This window comes from Zonotrichia leucophrys, chromosome 1, assembly GCF_028769735.1.
Source record: "Zonotrichia leucophrys gambelii isolate GWCS_2022_RI chromosome 1, RI_Zleu_2.0, whole genome shotgun sequence".
Lineage (NCBI taxonomy): Eukaryota > Metazoa > Chordata > Aves > Passeriformes > Passerellidae > Zonotrichia > Zonotrichia leucophrys.
The window spans coordinates 95,177,446-95,196,155 of record NC_088169.1 but is presented as its reverse complement, the minus strand read 5'-3'; positions in this window follow the sequence as shown (position 1 = coordinate 95,196,155).

Sequence of the window (18,710 nt, the reverse complement as noted above, 5' to 3'; positions counted from 1 at the left end):
GCAGCGCTGAAACATGCCCTGGGGAGAGGGTTTTCCTCATGCTCACCAGGATTGTTGCAAGTCATGGCTGTTGTGCTTTCTCAGGGCCACCAGGAGCAGAGTCTGGCTCTGCCTTCTCTTGGCAGGCTTGCCAAGTATGAATGAAATGTCAGCTGGCAGATGCCACTCCTTCGGAAGAGGCCGCTCCTCTGCTGAAGTTACAGTATCCTCCACAGCACACAACTTCTCTAAAAGCACATCAGAAAACAGGATCTTTAATTGTAGCTTCATTCCTGAAAATAGTGGAACTATTTTTACCTGGAACATTTCATAAATATTCCACCTCCAGCAGAGGAAATTTTAGCTCAAATATTTTGACTAAATTATAAATATCTGCAAAGCTGATCTCCTAATGAATCTCATCAACCAGTTTAACAATAAAGAGGGCTGCTGGTCATGTTACATGCAGCAGAAAAGCTCCTGACTTTGGGGTTCTGAAGGCTTTGCTTAATTGTTACATATAGATAGCTGTGTTTTGTCCTTTGGGTCTTCAGTCTTTTTCAGCTTGCATTAGTTTTGGTTTGGTTTGGAGGATTCTAGTCAAATGAAATTGCTTTGGATTCTAGAGGGGATTTGGGATATTTTTCATGTTTGACAGAGAGAATTGGTGTTAGCTAAGTTTCTGCTTCCGCATTTTTGCTTTGTAAGCTTCAGGAGTTTTTTATTCCGTCACATGGTGATAAGGAATAGCACATGTATGTGCTGTCTTTTAGTGAAATGAGTCATTCACCCTTATCTTGCTTTATGGCTTCTTTTTTAGTCAGTGTATAAAAAAAAAACCAGACAAACAAATCTGAAAGTTCTAGGGTATGTCCAAAAATACAGAACAGAACCACCTGAAAGCTTGTGTTTAGAGCAACAGGAGCTACATGAAGCAGTGGTATTCAAGAGGGGAAAGTTAAATGGGAATATTTGGGAATAAGCTTGGCAAAGTCTTTTCAACCTGTATAGGTGACCCTCTACATCCTACTGTGATAGTTCTTGAATTCTTGTAAGTATGTCAGAGGTAAAAGGTGTCATTTGCTACTTCCCTGTACTTCATGCCATTTGCTGATGTGAACATTAAACAAATGTCTCCTGATCAAGTAAGACTAAACAAGTGAAAGGTCAGAGGGATGGCAAAGGCACACAGAACACTTATTCTGTATGGATCAGACAGCATCTGCAAAAATGGACAAATACATTGGGATTTTAACTCCTTTGACTTCCAGAATGGATATGTCCTATGCTTCTGGAAATGGTTCCCTACTTGGATGATATATAAAAGTATTGTTATGACTATTAATCATGACTATTAATATTAAAATGTATTTTATACTTTCTAGAAACCCTCTGATACTCTGAGTTCTGTGAGTCAGCTTGAAAAGATGTTTCACAAGTCCCAGAACAAGCCAGACCTTATCTTCAAATTGTTTTTTGTTTTTATTACTGTTTTTGTTCCTTCCACTGTGTACTGGCTGTGCGCCTCCCACCACGAGATGTATCCCTACAACAAAACATGTATTTTGTATTACAAATGCCCTGAGCAACTTAAGCTGTGGCTGCTTTGAGCTTGGGAGGTACCCCCTGCCTTCCACTCCCCCCGCTATTGCTGGGAGTTGAAACGGATGTCCTCCAGAGGTCCTTCCAACCTAAATAATTGCACGGTTCCCTGACCTTGTGTTTTAGATGCTGATCTGTCATCCCAGGCATTTTTTCATTATCTTTCCCTCCCGGAGTTGTTCTTGCTCGGATTACACTTTGCATACCCTGCTTGCCTTTCAGCGGCAGAGTCCTTGATCCTGTGGCTGAGTGCAGCGAGAGCCTCACATTTTGTGTGTTGCTTTTGAAGCCTTTATTGAAAACTCGTGTGTTCTGCAGTGCTAACAGCATCTCGGCAGAGGCCAGGCTGCCGCTGCGCCGATGCTGCTGCACATCCTGCTGACCAAACCCGGCTCAGGGTTTCCTTATTGTTTCCCACATTTCCACTGTCTCTGCTCTTATACGAAGAGAGATCTTTAGGCATGGATCGGGTTTTTTTGTTTGGTTGGTTTGCACAGCACCTTGAGCAGCGAGATCGCGATCAGTGAGGGTTCCCGAGCAAAATAAGAAATAATGTAATGTCACTGAAGAACCTGCTATGCTGGTGATTTTGTCTGAGGTTATCTGGGAGTCTGCAAATACTAAAGTCAGGCATAGCTGTCACTGCTTTTACCTGTTTCAGACAGTGACAGTGACAAGGTGGTTGTAAAACCTCCCTGCACTGAATACGCTGTCCCCCGAAGCACGGGCAGCCAACCCTCCACTTGATCCCCTGAAACACAAAGGAACGAGGAAAAACTTTTCCCCCAAGGAGGGCAAGGGGTGGAGGGAGAGGATCAAACTTTTCACCTCCGGGTGATGATAAAAGAGGTTTTCTAACACTATGTGGGGGGGGAAAAAAAAAAAAAAAGAAAAAAAGAAAAAAGAAAAAAAAAAACTAAGACAAGAAAGGAAGGAAAAAAAGTAGAAGAAAGAAAAAAAGGGGGGGAGGGGAAGGGAGGCGGTGCTGAGGCGGCCGGAGGAGGCTCCGCTCCCGCCCCGCTCCCCGCCCGCCCCGCGCTCTCCGCGGCCAACAGCGGCCCCCGGCGGCGCCTCGGGCCGGAGCGGCGGCACCCGGGACCCCCGAGGGGCTCCGGGCACACGGACCCGGCACCTCCGCTCCCTCAGCACCGGCCCCCTCCGAGATGCACCGGGGCAAAGCAGCTCCTCTCAGCTTTTGGAAGAAAAGCAATTTGTAAAGAAAAAAATGTTAATAAAGGCAAGAAGCTGTAAAACTGAGGTAGGTAAATGTGTGAGCGCTTCTTCGCCGGGAGCAAGGGGAGAAAATTTTGCAAGGGGGAGCAAGGGGACTTAATTTTGTTGTCAGAATAGTAACATCCCCGTAAGGTGTTAAGAACAGAATGAAAAAAAAACTTCTGGAAGTCATCTAGCCCGTGGCACGGGTCAGGGTCTTCCTGAGGGTTTTTACCTGATCAGAACCTGGCAAACGTTGAACTCACACATTTAGGGAGCGCTTCGGTAAATGAAAGCACAGCCCCACAGAAGGTGCCGCAGCCCTGCCCTTTGAGTCGAGGAACGCCAGACTGACTTTTCCCCTCCCGGACTCCTTGTGCATAGGTGCCACGTTGTCCTTCCTTACACAATGACAGATTGTTTTCCCCTCAAAGTCCCTTCTTCGTTCACCATGTACGAAGAACATCAAGACAGATGAGAAAAAGAGAGAAAAAAAAGTCACAGAGAGAGAAAAAAAAGTGTCTTTTTACATTTTTTGCTGGGTTTTGGTTTTTTCTATGCTGATTGTATACAAATCCATCAGCTGTCTACCACACATATGTGAACTCCATTCTGCAAACAAGGGCTTCTGATCTTCTGCTTTTCTGTGGTGTTTACCATCCCCGCTTCCAATGGCTTTATAAATTTGAATCAATGTCATTCTCAGGAGGCCCATTAGCTGATAAGGTATTATTACAATTTTATAGGCAGGAAACTTAGTAGCTAAAATGTATGTTCTGAACTACTTCAGATGCCACTTTCTGGAGGGCTATATAGCACATATCCACCACGTCACTCCTGTTGATTTAAGTCACAAATACAAGACCTAAGCAATTCTGTGAATCAAACATCAAAGCCTCATGAGAAGGCTTCCTTCCTCTGTAGGAAGGAGCAAAGGAGTGGTGGTTTTGGGGACAATTTGGTGCATGTGCTCGTGCCCAGTATCACCTGGGGGTCCTGGGGCAAAGGCAGGAGCTGTGAAGGTGGTGGCAAGGGGTTCGTTCACAAATACTGTGTTATGAGGAGATTGATTTTTTCAGATGCTTCTATATCAGTGTGCGACATCTAGATAATGAGCAAGGGGAATTAGACATTCTCATTGATGAGCATGCATTTGATATAATTAGCATTACAAAAAACCCGGTGGGACGATTTGCATAATTTCAGCGTGCTTGAGTCCCCAGTTACAGCCTATTCAGAGGCGACAGGGAGGTTAAAAAAAAATAAATAAATAAATAAAGAGAGAGAGACAGAAGTGTTGGGGAAACATGCTGCTACAGCTGAGGGACAGCAGTCCCTGCAGTACAGCTGGTGAAAGCAGCACTGTGTGCCCAGGATACAGAGCCAGGGGGTGGCACACATGCTAAGGGAGACCTGCAACTGGAAAACGCGTGGGAGAAATTTTGCAGTAACGATGCCTGATCAACACTTGCCAAAATTATTGGTGAGAATTTGTAGGCAGGGAAAGGACCTGCACTGCCACAAGCCAGTTCGTTTGGGGTCATGTTGCAAAAGGTGGCAAGGCATTTGTTGCTGGCCTGGGAAGTGGAGGTTGTCTTCTTGACCACGTCACCTTATTTGCACATCTGGAATGTAACCTGAACCACCACAGAGCACACTTGGTGCTCCAAAAGGACCTCCCTCCAGAGGGGGGAAGTGATGTGGGGAATTATTCCGGAAGAAACACAGTGAGAGAAAAACATCAGTGGATCTGAAGCTGGTTACATGAAGTTTATTACCTAGTGAAAGAGCCCACATCTGTAATCAAGGGGAAAATGCCATCTTAGTCAGAGGTAATGTGATTGAGAAATTTAGAAAGTAAAGGGGTAAGGCAGACAAAAAGCGGCGTAGGCCATTCTGTCATTCTGCACTTTGTACTTTCTAATGGTTGTAGTTATGTACCAGGACAGGATAATTTCTGCTTTCCTATAAGAATGCCAAATTTAGATAGTCACTGTGTGATGCTGAAGTCCTGTCACTGGTATTCATATGGTTTTCTAAATGGTGAGGGAAAGTTATGGCAATGGGTGAGACACAGTGACTTACTGGACAAGGAAGAATTAAATATAGGAGAAGCAATAGGAAAATTCTCTGGCTACTTAATTTAGAAATGGTATTTATTGACTAGTTTCAGAGTAACTGCCAGTAGCAATATATCGTCAGTCTGGTAAGTGGATCATTGCCACAGGCAGGGTGACATCAGTGCTTCAAAGGGAAATGGTCAGGCTCATCACTCGAGCTATTTTTGAAGCCTTGGAGGGCCCTGTCATAGATACAATTCTCTGTTTCACTTTCTTCCAACCTGACCTTGTGCTCTCTGTTCCTTCCATGCTGTCCTTCCTCATGCCATTTTCTGGACAGGCAATCTGAAAGTACTAAGAAAAACTACTCTTGCAAAAACCTGAGGGACTCTCCACCAAAAATGTAATTCAGCTGGGAGAGCAATTTCCCAAGGACACCAAAACAAGGCATGAAGCGGATTGTGCCTGCCTTTTTCACCATTTTTATTTCTGTCCTTGGGTTGACTTCCACAGCCCTCTGTAGGGGGTAGCCTTCACCAACTTAAGAAAATAAAAAATAATGTAATAAAGAAAAGTGTTTCCTACTGGCTTGTGTTTAGCACAGGGGTGGTACTGTGATCCTGAGAAACAACTTCCTCAGCGCTGATGGTTTGATCTGCCTGAGTTTTGTGCTGCTTTTCCTGCCTGTCAGGGTGAGCAGGGTGGTGGGTGTGGATCTGGGAGTCTGACAGACAGCTCTTCCCCATGCCAAGCTCCTGCAAGCAGCAGAGCACTGCAGAGGGCAGTTGTCCTTCTTTATGTTTCCAATTGCCAAGGCTGCCTATGAGACATCAGGCTGCAACAAAGCCTGAAAGAAATGGGAAAGGCTCTGAGACCTATTGGAGAAGGGTCTTGTGCTCTTTACCAGAGGAGTATTGAAAAATCAACAGCACAGGGACCCTACCAAGAACACAGGATCTTCATAGCACGGGCTCTGTGCTTGGATGCCATGGCAAAGGTCCAGAATGGCCTTTTGTCTCATCTCCTTGGACTCATGCCACAGTGATGGATGCTTTTGGAAGCTGATGGGACCTTGCTTGTGTCTGAACCTGCAGCCATTTGGAGCTCACAGCCTGCTGTAGCTCCTGGTTAGCTTGTGTAGCTCCTGGGTGCGGCGGACACTCCTTGTCCTGCACCGAGCCTGCATCAAATCCATCTCAAGTTCCTTTCCCAGACAGACTAGGGAATTATTTCCAGGGTATAATTTTGAAGAGCAAGCCAGTCAAGGAAAGTGGGCATCTCTTTCTTATATTTTGTTGCTCTCACAGCTTCTCTGAGGGAGAGAAGGCAGGGGGGAGGAGGGGAGGGACAGGGAAAGGGGAAGAAAAAAGCTTGAGCATCCATAAAAGGGGTCAAATTACAAAAAGAGAGATTCCACTTGCCTGCACATGCAACTAGGGCAGGGTAAACTGGAAATTTTGTTGGTGAGGTGCAATGTCCTTGTTTTGGGTATCTGGTGGAGTATATTTGGCTGTTGACTAAAGAATTGTTTTTAAAAATATGGTAGCACAAGACTTGAAGAGCAACTTTAACATCTGACATTGTCCCTAGCTGCTGCTCTGGGAAGTTTCTTAATGTCATTTTTATTTCTGCTTCAAGTCTAGGTGACTGCATCTGTCAGCAAACATACCAGGTGTTGTTGGAGAGACAGACAAACCTCTGGGAATGGCACACCTCACAGGGCTCAGTCACTCTCAGCCTGTCCCACTTCACCCTCTGTGGCTTCACAGATTTTGAAAAAGATGGGTAAAGGAGAAGAATCACTCAGCCTTCAACAAATTTTGGATGGACCACATCCAGATCTGGCATCCCTGTCTCCTGCTCATCAGCAACCCTGGTGAAACCCTCAACAGCCTGGGCAGCAAGTAAGTGTGAAGGGCAGGTATGGAAATTTTAGGTGGAAGTGAGCAGAGCACATAGGAATTAGGAAAAGGCAGAGCACAGATGCTGAGAGCACCTTATCCATTTTATATAAAAAGAGCTTTCTATCAGGGCTGCTTACTCAACCCTTCCCAACTCCCCCCCGCCCCCCCCCCCCAAAAAAAAAAAAAAAAAAAAAAAAAAAAAAAAAGCCAGGATTTGTTAGGCACAGACTTTAAAATAGACAGTCCTCATTCATTTGGTCCAATCTCTGTGACATTATTAAGGAGTTTGGAAAGGGACTAAATGAGGATGTGGGGACCAGGAGGGATGTTCTTTTGGCCCTAAGATGGTCTCAGGATGTCATGTATGGGCTGGTGAAGGAATCAGATCTTTTTCAGGACTAACTGATTTGTGGTTTTTCCATGTGGAGAATGACAGCTTGGAAACTGTTGTAGAATCCCCTCTGTCTTTTTATTCTTTTTCTTCCTCTCCTTTAACATTTCAGGATAGAAGTGCTGCCAGCCCCAGGATTCCTGAATCATGACTCAACAGTGAGGAGATACAGGAACCTAAAGGTTTGCTTGTGTCCCTAGAACAAGATGGACAATAGTGCTTGTTTGGCCACTCCTCGCCCACCCCCCTGCCTCAAGTCTCCTTGTTCGGTTATCTGAATGCTCTTCCTGCTCTTTGGTTCCTTAATGAGTCTGGCACAGCTTGTTCTTTCCTATCTCCACATCCAGTGTTGTTACACCCCTCCTACCATTTTTAGCTCCTCTTTTTCTCCTCGTTTCGCTGGCTCCAACACTGCTGCTCTCTCCACAGCTCCCAAGACTAGCTGCTTGCTTTTTCAAATAGTCTTCCCTCTCTCTAGGCCCTGCTTCCACTACAGCAATCACTCCTGACTTTTATAATCCCATGTACTCTAATTTTCCATCTAGTCACATTATCAGCCAGTCAAGGTTCTTTTCTCCCACTTCCATCCCTTTGTTTTCCAGTAACTCCTTCTGTCTTTATGCTCACAACAGACAGTATCATAAAGCTCCTGGCCCTCATCTATTCTCCATGTTTCCCTTCCCCAAGGGCCTTGCTGTTCTCCTTTCACTCAGCTGCTCCTCCTTCCCCCTAGAGCAGTCACCAGCGCCTAGGTCCCTACACAAGATGGCTGGCACTCACACAACCTTATCCCACCTTTGTGACACAGTGTTGGCAGCAGATCTTGGAAGAACTACACAGGGAAAATCTCAAATGTCCCTACAGAGCATGTGTGAAATGGATTTTTTTTTAAAGGCTTATCATTGATCAAAATTTGGCATGGATTTTTATGGGGATAGTGAGTAGTGTAGCTCTGACGTAAGGACAGCTCTCCTTCATAGGCTTCAGCCTCCTCCTCCAAAGCAGTTGGGCAAAAAGACTGTTCTTTTTAACATACACTTTAACACTCAAATCCAAAATGTTTTGCTCTGCCTTTTTTTATTTCTCCCTGAGTAGACTTAATGTACAGGCTGAAGCCATATTTAAAAAGAAAACAAAAATTATAAAAAAAAATCAGATGCAGGCAGACAGCCAGAATGGAACATTTCAGCTTCAATCATAAAAATTACAAGCAACTGAATGGTTTACAGTGGGAATGCCCAGTCTATCTAATTCCATCTCTGCTGGTAAATTTGTCCTTGCTAAAACCTGCACTTTGAACTTGCCACTCGGGGATCAATCACATTGCTGTTCCTAGCAGCTTCAGAATGAGGCAGGAATACAGGACTTGCTTTGCCATAGATCAGGGCTTCTCAGAAGCTTTGTCTGAATTGTGAGGCAGATGGGGAAATGAGGCCTGATAGCTGGAAACAAATTCACACACAAAGCCTAAAATATTTCTGTGGAAAGAGAGAAGGTCAAAGGCAAAAGCTGGAGCTTTTCCTAACGTGGTTGGTCTGTTAGCAATGTCACCAGTGTAAATCAATCCATTTTAAAACAGTCTTGTCACACCTCCATAAGCAGCTAATGTGGACACGTTGAAAGCCTCAGCTAAGACAGAACATTTTGAAGTGGTATAATTAAATCTGGTGTATTCTTAAAGGATGAGGCACCTGTTCCCTGAGTGCAATCAAAGTGAGAGCCTGCAGGCTGGCATGGCTCGCTGCCCGGGACGCCGATGCCGTTCCTGTGCCCGCTTGCAGCTCACAGACGCTGGGTGGCAACTCTGGCTCCTGCAGAAATGCAGCTCCTGCTCCCTGGGGCAGCAGCCAGGCTGCAGCAGTCACCCTGGCTGCCTGTGAGAGGTGCAAGACGGGAAAGGCTGCATGGCACAGCACCTGACATGGTGGCTGAGGAGAACAGGAGGAGAGGAGGAAATGGCTGCTGGCAGGGCAGGCAGGCCCTGACAAGTGGGATGCTCCAGCAGGGTCTGTGCACGGCCACTGCAGTCAGAACAGCCCTCCTCCTGCAGCTGTTGTGCCATGAAAAGCTGGACTTCCCTCTGCAGCAGGCACTGAGCAGGCACATCTGCTCTGTTTCCAGAGCCAAGAGAGGAGCAACATCTACTGCAGGAGGTCAGTAGTGAACAGCCAGGGGACGGGAGCACCCAAAATGTGACGGATTTCTACTAAGCAAGCGTGTGCCCAAACCACAGATTTATCCAATTAAAAGCCAGGCTTGGAGCAGTTTAAGTTTATTCTCTGCATTAGGAATTCCTGATGTTTTACTAAACAGATGTAAAGTTGCCTTAAATACATCACATGCAAAGGGTGTGGTATGGACCATATACTGCAAACTAGAGCTCTATGTTAACTCAAACTGGCATGACCTCACTTGGCCCTTCAGCTACTCTCTAGGTAAAAGAAGGACAAAACAGGAATCTTCCCAAGGAGGCAGGCTGGAGACCAGCTTAATCTGTGCCCCAAGTGCACAGAAACGTTAAAAACAGAGAGTGGGAAGAATTGTCAAAAGGACTCAGGGCTTCCATTCTCTGAGTCCAGAGCTCCCTCTCCAACGCAGTGGAGTGCTGCTGCGTGTGTTTGCTCCGTTGTTTCTTACAGATGCCAAAGGATCATCTGCAAACAAAACGTATGACAGGCAGAATAAAACGGGCAGCAATCTGCAGACTCCATCCTCTACTGCCTCGTGCTCCCCTGCAGACGCTTTCACTGTAAAATAGATCTGCCACAGGGGGACTCCCTGTAAAACACAGAGTTTGCAAAGGGGGCTCCTGCATTTGCTGCCGGAAAGCCGACAGACAAAGGGACCACACCTCGGCAGTACTGCCGGTGCCGGTGGCCACCGCTGGGGCCGCCGGTGGGCACGCAGCCACGGGCGTGCTCCTGGCAGACCCCTTCTCTGGTTTCACCGGGGCGAGGCCCGATGGAGCACCTTCCCCAATGGAAGCAGCAGCAGCCGTGGGTTCTCACAGGGAAAAGAGAATGCTTCCTGCCCTTCCGTGCAGCAGCATCTGAACTTGCTGCTGCTGCTGCTGCTGCTCTAAGACCTCATCCCTTGGAATGTTCTGCCTGGATCTGACTGAAGGGACGCAGGCATCTTTACTGCAACCCATCCAACAAGGAAACACCTCACTCTCTTGTCACCGTGCATTACTACTTCCCAGCCCACCTTTTAATCCACGAAGTCTGTAATTTGTAGCTGTCGTTCAGAGTGTGGGGAATTACAGTTTTTTGGTTCTTTTCTGTGTATTAGCCTTTTGCATGTCATTATTTCAGCTTCTGGGGCTTACACTTCCTTTTCTTCTCTTAGCTATCAGGACACATGTGCTGGCTTTAACAAGAAGTAAACGTTGCGAGTGCTGAGCTGTACTTGTAATGGCAGGTAGTGAAAGAACCCAGGAGAAGAACAGAGCAGCTCCAAAACACTCCCGGCAGCCCACAACACTAAATCCAGTTGGGGCACAGGGATGGGGCTGAAAGCAAAACCCAAAGACAGCAGTAAAAACTGCCTTCAGAAATAAAACAAATACACTCAATATGAGCGGATGGCAAGATGTGGAGTTATCTTCCATACCAGGCGTGTGATAATGCGGATGTGAGTGGATAGGGAGCTGACCCCAACGTGGCACACAGTGGCTGTGGGCAAGGAGCAGGAGGCCTTTCCAACAGCAGCACAACACCTGGCAAACTAGGTCAGGGCTCAGCGGTCACAAAGGCCATGCCAGCGTGGCCCTGGCCCTTCAGCTGCAGAGGCTCCGTCCGAACCAGACACACACCCACCATGTCAGGGGTGTCATGGCACGGCACGGCACTTGCTTCAGCTTTATGCTTTTCTGCTGACTCGATGGTGGCCGGGCCGGCGGGCAGTGCCTGGGCTGGGGGTGGACACCGAGGGCTGAGTGAGGAAGGCACCACTGCAGCGAGGGGCCCAGCACGGGCTGGGGGCACCAGGACAAGGCGCTGGGAAGGCACGTGGCCAAGGCGGCAGCTGGGGCAGCAGCGGCTGCCGGGCTGCCAGGTGAGGGAGAAGCCAAAGAGGAGCACGGCCGCGAGGCTGGGGCGAGGCAGCGGGGGCAGACAGGAGCGGGGAGGTGCAGGGGAGGGGACCGGGCCGGGCCGGGCCGAGCAGGGCAGGCGAGCTCTGGCCCCCGGGGTCAGGCCTCAGCCGCGGCTTTATGGCACGGCGGGCCGCGAGTACTATGGGATGGCGAGCCCTTCTGCGGGGGGGAAGGGCGAGCCGCGACTATTATGGGATGGCGAGGCCTCCCGCGACCGGAGGGGGGCAGGTGGGTGGCAGGGCGTATTATGGGATGGCGGGCGCTCGTGCCGCCGGGGGGAGTATTATGGGATGGGGAGGATGCCCCAGAAGGAGCGGGGGGGGGGGGAAGCGGGCGGCTATTATGGGATGGCAGGGCCCGCCGCAGCCCCGGCGTGGGGCGAGAGTATTATGGGATGGCACCATTCCCAGCGCGGTGTGACCGGGCCACTATTATGGGATGGCTCTACCTTGCGGCGGGGCTGCCTCCCTGGGAAGTATTATGGGATGCAGCAGGAAGGAGGAGGGGGCGCTGCGGGACGCCGGGGAGAGGCTGCAGCCCCAGCCAGGCTTCCTGGCGGTGCCCGCCGGGACCTCCCCGCGGTGCCCCCGTCCGGCCCCGGCCCCCCCTGCCCCCCTCAGTCGGGACCAATAAAGCCGGCAGGGTATTATGGGATGGCGCGGGGGTGGGGTGGGGGGGTGGTTGCCATGGTGTGTTTCCCGTGGGTGGCTATTATGGGATGGAGTCGCCTTTGTGAACTATTATGGGATGCGGGGTGGGGCCGCGCGGGCCCCGCCGCCCCCCGGGGCAGCGCGGCGTGAGGATGGGAGCGCCGGGATGCACCGGGCACGGGACACACGGCACACAGCACACGGCACAAGCCGGGGCGGGCTCCTGGCCGCCGGCCGCACGTGGGCTCCCGAGGAACCCTCGGCCGGGTCCCCGGCATGGCGAGGCTGCGGGCTCCTGCTTGCCCTCGCTAGCAAATTCTCACCCCAGTGTAGCTGAGGGAGGGAAAAAACCCACAGCCATTCAAACTGGGGCTGTGGAGCATCTCAGCGTCTCAATTGTGCATTAGTCCCAGCGTATCGTTTTTAGGAAAAAAGTTGCCGAATGAGTCCAAGTGTCACAAAGCTCTGACTTCTAAGTTGGAGAAGGGTGCGCAAGGATGGCACAAAGGAAGACGCACGGCCCATCCCAGAGCACATGTGATCCTCGCTTTCTGCACCGGGGGCACAGCCCCAAAGTACCTGGTCTGGTTCTTGCCCGACATGAGAGAAAACCTCCTCCAGACACGTGTGCCTGTGGCAGCTCTGTAAACCCCTGCCCGGTTTGGAGCCCATGGTGACTTAATAGGTATCACCATCGAGATTTGAGTCCCCTCCTCTCCAGCCAGCCCGAGTCCATCAGCTCTGCTCAGCAGCAGTGCTGTTCTCACCCAGCCAAACGCGGAATGCAACCTCCAGGCTAATTAGCAGTGTTCCCTGAGCACAGTTGTTGCTGGGTGCAGCGCTGGAAACACCTCTCCCAGATCCAGCTGGAGGTAGGAGATGAAGGAGAGTTCTGTCCCAGCCTGTTTTTGCAGTGTTTCTGCTAAATGAGCTCAAGAGATGTGAGTCGGTGTTAGTGATTTTTTTGCCAGCATGCACCAGCTTTGATACAGGAGGCAAAAATAGGTATGGCAGAACTGCAGTCCAGGCAGCTCAAACCAGTGGGGTGTTGTTGCAGCCCCTTTGAGACCGCTGGCTCCTTCCCTGGCTGGATCCAACTATTTGTTTCATGAAAAGGGCATCTCTAAGGCACTTTACGGAAATGAGAACCTAAAAATGGTAACTAATAAGCATTCTTAACTTTCGTGTGTTGCTTGCAGCTTTTGTTACTATTATATACAGAATTCTATGTTAAAAGACTGGTGTAAAAGTCAAATTTTTATAATTGCAAAATAGCATTTGTTTTTTACACCTTACTAAGTGCCTCCATCTTCAGGGAAAGAAAAGTGAAAATAAACATGGAAAATTCGAATCTGAGTATCTGATGTCTGGCAAAGTTCTGAGTAACTGAAAACAGACTTGTGATGGAAAATATCGAGTAACCTTAGCTATAGGTGTCAGTACCAAGTATGTGATGTTTTTTAAAGCAAACAAACCAGCGAAGCACGCAGAGATAGAGATCAGCCGTTCTGATTTCCAGGGGGCTGAGCAACCCCCAATCTTCTGTGTCTCTCCCCCGCCTGGTTGTGCGCCGCCAGCCCTGCCCGCTGCACCATGCACGTCTGGCTGACACGGTGCGGCTCCGGCTGCGCGGCCACGCCGCTCTCCCTGCCCCCTCCTGCTCCTGGCAAAACAGGAGACGAGGCTCATGACGAGTGCTGAGCGAAGTCTGAAATGCTCTTCCCCTAACGGGAAGTAGATGCAGAGTCACGCTGGCATATGGGCAGCCCTCACCTAGGTGGCTGTTAGAGAGTGACTCGATTCTCCATTGACAGTAGCGTGTTCTCAAAAAAGGAGCACATGTTCTTGACCTTATTCTGGTTGTACACTCCAAAATCCTCGGTGTGCAAGTATCTTTCTGCCTCTTGTTCCAGTGGCATTTGTCTGCTGCAGGAGCAGCTCCTTGGACATGACAGGAAGGGCTGTCTTCTCCACAAAACCAGGAGACTTTCCTGTGTCATTTTCTGCCATGTCTGACACCAAAGTAAAGACACTTCCGGTGGGCTAAACAAGTAAGCTCATGCTTTTCTTTGAAAAAAAAAAAACCACTCAAACTAAATAAGGAAAAAAAAATAGAAGGGGGGGGGTGCATGATGAAGAAAACAATAATGAAAATTGATCATTTAGATTTCCTTAGCTTGCCATGGAGACTTTGTAAAAAGCTGGGAGTGGAGAAGTGTATCCTGGGCAGAAGAAAAAGCTTTTGTAGTGGTAGGGGAGACTTGCAGAATCCAGAACGGTTACTTTGGCTAATGCTGGGGATACAGAATTCTCACACCATAGTTTAAAATGGGGGCAGGGGGACTTGGGTGTTGAAGAGACACAGACTCTGGGACAATAACCGGATATTGAGTGAAAGTTTGAACCATTTTCTTGCTAATTCCAAAGTAAAAATTACCTATCTCAGAGTTTGATACCCCCTCTCCACTCAAAAAATTATCTAGGGCAAAAGATTCAATTAAACTGGGTAAATAAAATTCTCTACCAAAAAAAACCAAAAAGGGCAAGGCTTCTCAGAAATCCTGGCATCTTCAGTGTTCCTTCTCAGAAGTGGTAAAACCTTAGCTCAGTCATGGCGAGCCTCAGTAGATTCTGGAGAGCCTACAGGGCTGCTGAATGGCAAACACCAGGAGTAAGTCTATCCACATTAGTTACGAGCAGTCAAAACTAGGTTAAAGGAAGAGGTGAAATGTAGCTGCAGTCTTTGCAGAACAGCATCACATTCCCAGGTACATCGGGGGCTGCCAGTTTTACGTAGACACTGAAAGATATTTTTCATGTTACCAGTTGTATGTAACCTGACAGAACAGATATTACAGACTAGCTGTAGCAATGCTCAGTCCGGGAAACAGCAAAAATTAGGAGAACAGAAGTATGGCTGTGTCCCAGCCCACAAATGAAGCAATACAGTGGCAGCATTGCAGTGCCCAACATCTAAACCCACCAGCCCCTCTGTATTGTTACAGAACACGAGAGGAGCTGACAAAAAATAGCCTGAAAGGCCTTAAACCGATCTTTCAGATCACATTGTCTGCAGCACCAGCATGTCAGGCTTGTAGTCCGTTATCTGTGTCTCACATACGAACGGTCCATGCTAGGCTGGAGAGTCTCCCCTCTTTCCAAAATGCTCTGGAGTTCCTTCCTCCCAGCCTCACATCCCACACTGGGCAGCACTGAAACACACAGGACAGAGGTTTCCAGCCTGCTACCCTGAGTTCTGGGGTGAAACAATGTCAAAAGCTTTGTTCTTCTTGTTACCTTGGGGCAATATGTTTGAAAGTGAACATAAATTAAAAGTGAAAGTGAGAAAGGTCTGTGGGCCTGATAAAAGCCTGGACAGGGGCAGCTGCCCATGAGGTAGAGGAAGATGGGGCAGGACTCTCCTGGGTCCCACGCAGGGACCTGAACCCTGACTAACTTAGACCATGCACAAAACTACAGAAATTATTTAGAGGTCACCCCAGCTTGCTGCTGTGGGAGTACAGAGTCCACCTCACCCAGTTGTTCTTGGAAGCAGAGCTGGGCAGGGGTGTGTGGAAGGTCCTCTGGCCAGTTTGGATTTCCCAACACGGGTGCCGCACCAAAGCAAGATGTTGTAGACGTTTTCCCCATGGGAAGTGTGCTGTGGGCTTGTTCAGGGTGTTGACACCCATCAGCACAGGTAGGGAAGATTGTGTTACACGGATCTTGCTGTAATTGTTTCCAAGCCAAGCGCTATAAACTCAAAAGATTCAATTAAACTGGGTAAGTAACTGAACCACAGTAAGGTATGGAAACTTCCAAGTTTAAAGCAGCCAAATAACTAGAAATCTATTTCATGGAAATCTATCTTTCCTTATCCAAGAAAAATATTTAGAAACAGATATATTTTTAATCCATTTAATCTACTTGGCCCTCACAAACAGTAAAAACACCTTAACCGTAATAATGTCTATCCCATATGGAGTTATTGTCTTGAGGGAAAATTAAGATTTCTGCTGACTAAGAAACTTCGACTTACAAAGGAAAAAAGGAGTTTGAGCTGAGGTGGGGAATCTTGGGCACATTAATGATAAAAATGTGTTCATTTGTCATGCAGAGAAAGATTTTAGGGAGGTGGTGGCTCATTGGGAAGATTCATGCCTTAGCATTGGAGGCACTGGAACACACATTGCCTAACCAGTAGCAAGCAGCCTTCTTCGGAGCAAAACCATGCTGGCAAGAGCATTGGGAATCACCCGCAGAGAGAGTCCCAGTACCTAACTCCCTTTGCAGGTTCTTCATCTGCATCACACCTCTCTCCTTGTAGCCAAGCCACTGGAGGAAAGAGGCAAATACGGAGTTGGTGGGCACTGGTGGGTGCTGGGCTGCTCAGCTCCGGAATTTGGTGTGGCTGTCCGCCTGGCTCCTGTTGAGAGGGGATTATGGCTTGTCAGCACACGCAAGAGGGAATGAGAAGTCCTGCAGAGGTCGACGTGAGTTTGGTGGTGGTGTCATCCACCACATGTTTCTGTAGCGCTGGATGGTCTGCTTGATCCATGCGAAGGATGGACAGCATCTGTGGAAGAGCAGCGTGCACTTTTCATCCATGGAGCCGAGATAAATGAGACTATCACTGTCATGTGGGCAAAGGTACGTACAGGGACAGTACTGGGTGCATGCTGCTGATAGCTGGAGACATAGTTGGCATTTTTATGTGTGCAGGAGCATGGGTTACACAACAGCCTGTTGGGATGTATTGGTCTAGTCTTTGCTGGCAAGGGGGGAGCGAGGGCACAGGAGGCACAACTCGTGCTGCAGAGTGGCTGCACACGTATTGTGCATTGTGGAACTCAGCGGGAGCACGCAGCGGAGATGGGCACGCAGATGTGGTGGTGCAGCCTGCTGGTATCTCAGCAGAGTTGTCCGTGCGAGGCGGCGGTCAGGGCCTGCATGCACAGGTAAGGGAGAGCTTGCTGGTATCCAGAGCCACTTTGGCACACGGGCGAGGTGGTGGGATGGCATTATGGAATACCTGCGTGCCCGCTGTGTGTGTGGACGTGTTTTCAGTGAGCCTTCAGAGACAAAGCCTGGCTTGTGTTACAGGATCTGAGAGCGACCTGTTGCACTCTATAAACAGCCAATCCTCCACTTGTGTTGCGGCGCGTTTCACTGTGGTAGGATGAAATGTGCACACGCACCACCAGGCGTGGGACAGCGGAGCAACGAGCGCAGTTGTTGACACCCACATATTGACTGGGAGAGACGGACAGGTCTGAGCCTCTTTGTTGAGATTAATAGTGTTGTGAAAATGCTCAACAGAGGATAAGGCGGCATTATGGGATGTGATTTTGTTTAATGGGAAATTAATGATACAGTTGCATGTGCATAATTGGAGTATACTTATACCTGTGGACCGTTCCCATCTGTGTAAATGGATGATGAGTTTCCTGCTGGAGGCTGCAGCAGGGTGCTGGGTGACAGGGAGGAATAGAGTATGTGGACACACCGTGTATCACAGAATCAGTTAGGCTGGAAAAGACCTCTGAGATCATCAAGTCCAACCTTTGACCACACACCACCATGGCACTAAGTGCCACATCCAGCCTTTCCTTAAACAGCTCTGGGGATGGTGACTCCACCATTTCCCTGGCAGTCCATTCCAATGCCTGATCACCCTTTCCATGAAGAAATTCCTCCTGATGCCCAACCTAAGCCACTCCTGGCACTGCTTGAGACTGCATGCTCTGGTCCTGTCTCTAGTTGCCTGGGAGAACGCATATCTCTGGGCTAGGTACATCTGCAAGTACAGCAGCCAGGAAGCCTCGAGGTGCAGGGGAGGCACCAAAGTCCCTGCGGGCACACAGGCCGGCGGTGGCACTGACCGCGCCGGGCATACACAGCCCTGGAGGGGTCCTGCAGCCCCGCGGGCGGAGCGTGCGGGATGGGCACGGCAGGACGGGGCAGGGAAGCGAGCGGGGCGCTCAGCTCAGCCCCGAGGTCGGGGGCGGTCGGCGGTGGGAGGGCGGTGCCCGGAGCCTGTGCCCGGGGCCGGTGCCAGCGCGCAGGAGGGCGGGAGGTGCGCGGAGGCCGCGCGGTGCCAGGGGTCGGCCCCGTGTCCCGTGCCGGAGCGGGGGCTGGGCCGGTGCGGGCCCCGCGCCCCCGGGCAGGGCGGGCGGGGGGCGGCGGCGGAGCCCCGCGGGTGCGGGTGCGGGGCGGGCGGCCGCGAGTATTATGGGATGCCGGGCTGGACGGTGGCTCCCGGCGACTATTATGGGATGCCTGCCTGGGCGCGAGGCGGGGGGGGAGGTGGGGAGGTGTGACTATTATGGGATGTGCGCGCTCGGGGTGTGACTATTATGGGATGTTGGGGGGGGGTCCTCACAGTGCGCCCTTCCCCCCCCCCCAGCGCGCTCTCCCCGCGGGAGGGGGACGTGCCTATTATGGGATGGCAGCCCCGGGAGGCGCGGGGGGGGCGCGCTGCCCCGGCGCGCGGGGTCCCGCGCGGGGCGGGGGGGCAGTATTATGGGATGTTTCTTGGTGGGGGTCAGTATTATGGGATGCCGGAGCGAAGGGGTGCGAGCGTGGGGGAGTATTATGGGATGTTTCTCGGGGTGAAGGTGCGGGCGGGGGGGGGCAGTATTATGGGATGTTACCGGCGGGAGGGGTGGTTATTATTATGGGATGCCGGGCCGGGCAGTGAGTGGGAAGTTCTGAGGGGAGGGTGAGTATTATGGGATGTCGGGGGGGGGGGGGAAGGGGGTGTGTGTTTGCCGGGGAGACGGAGGCGGGGCCTGTTGCCGGGGTCCTGGGGCATAT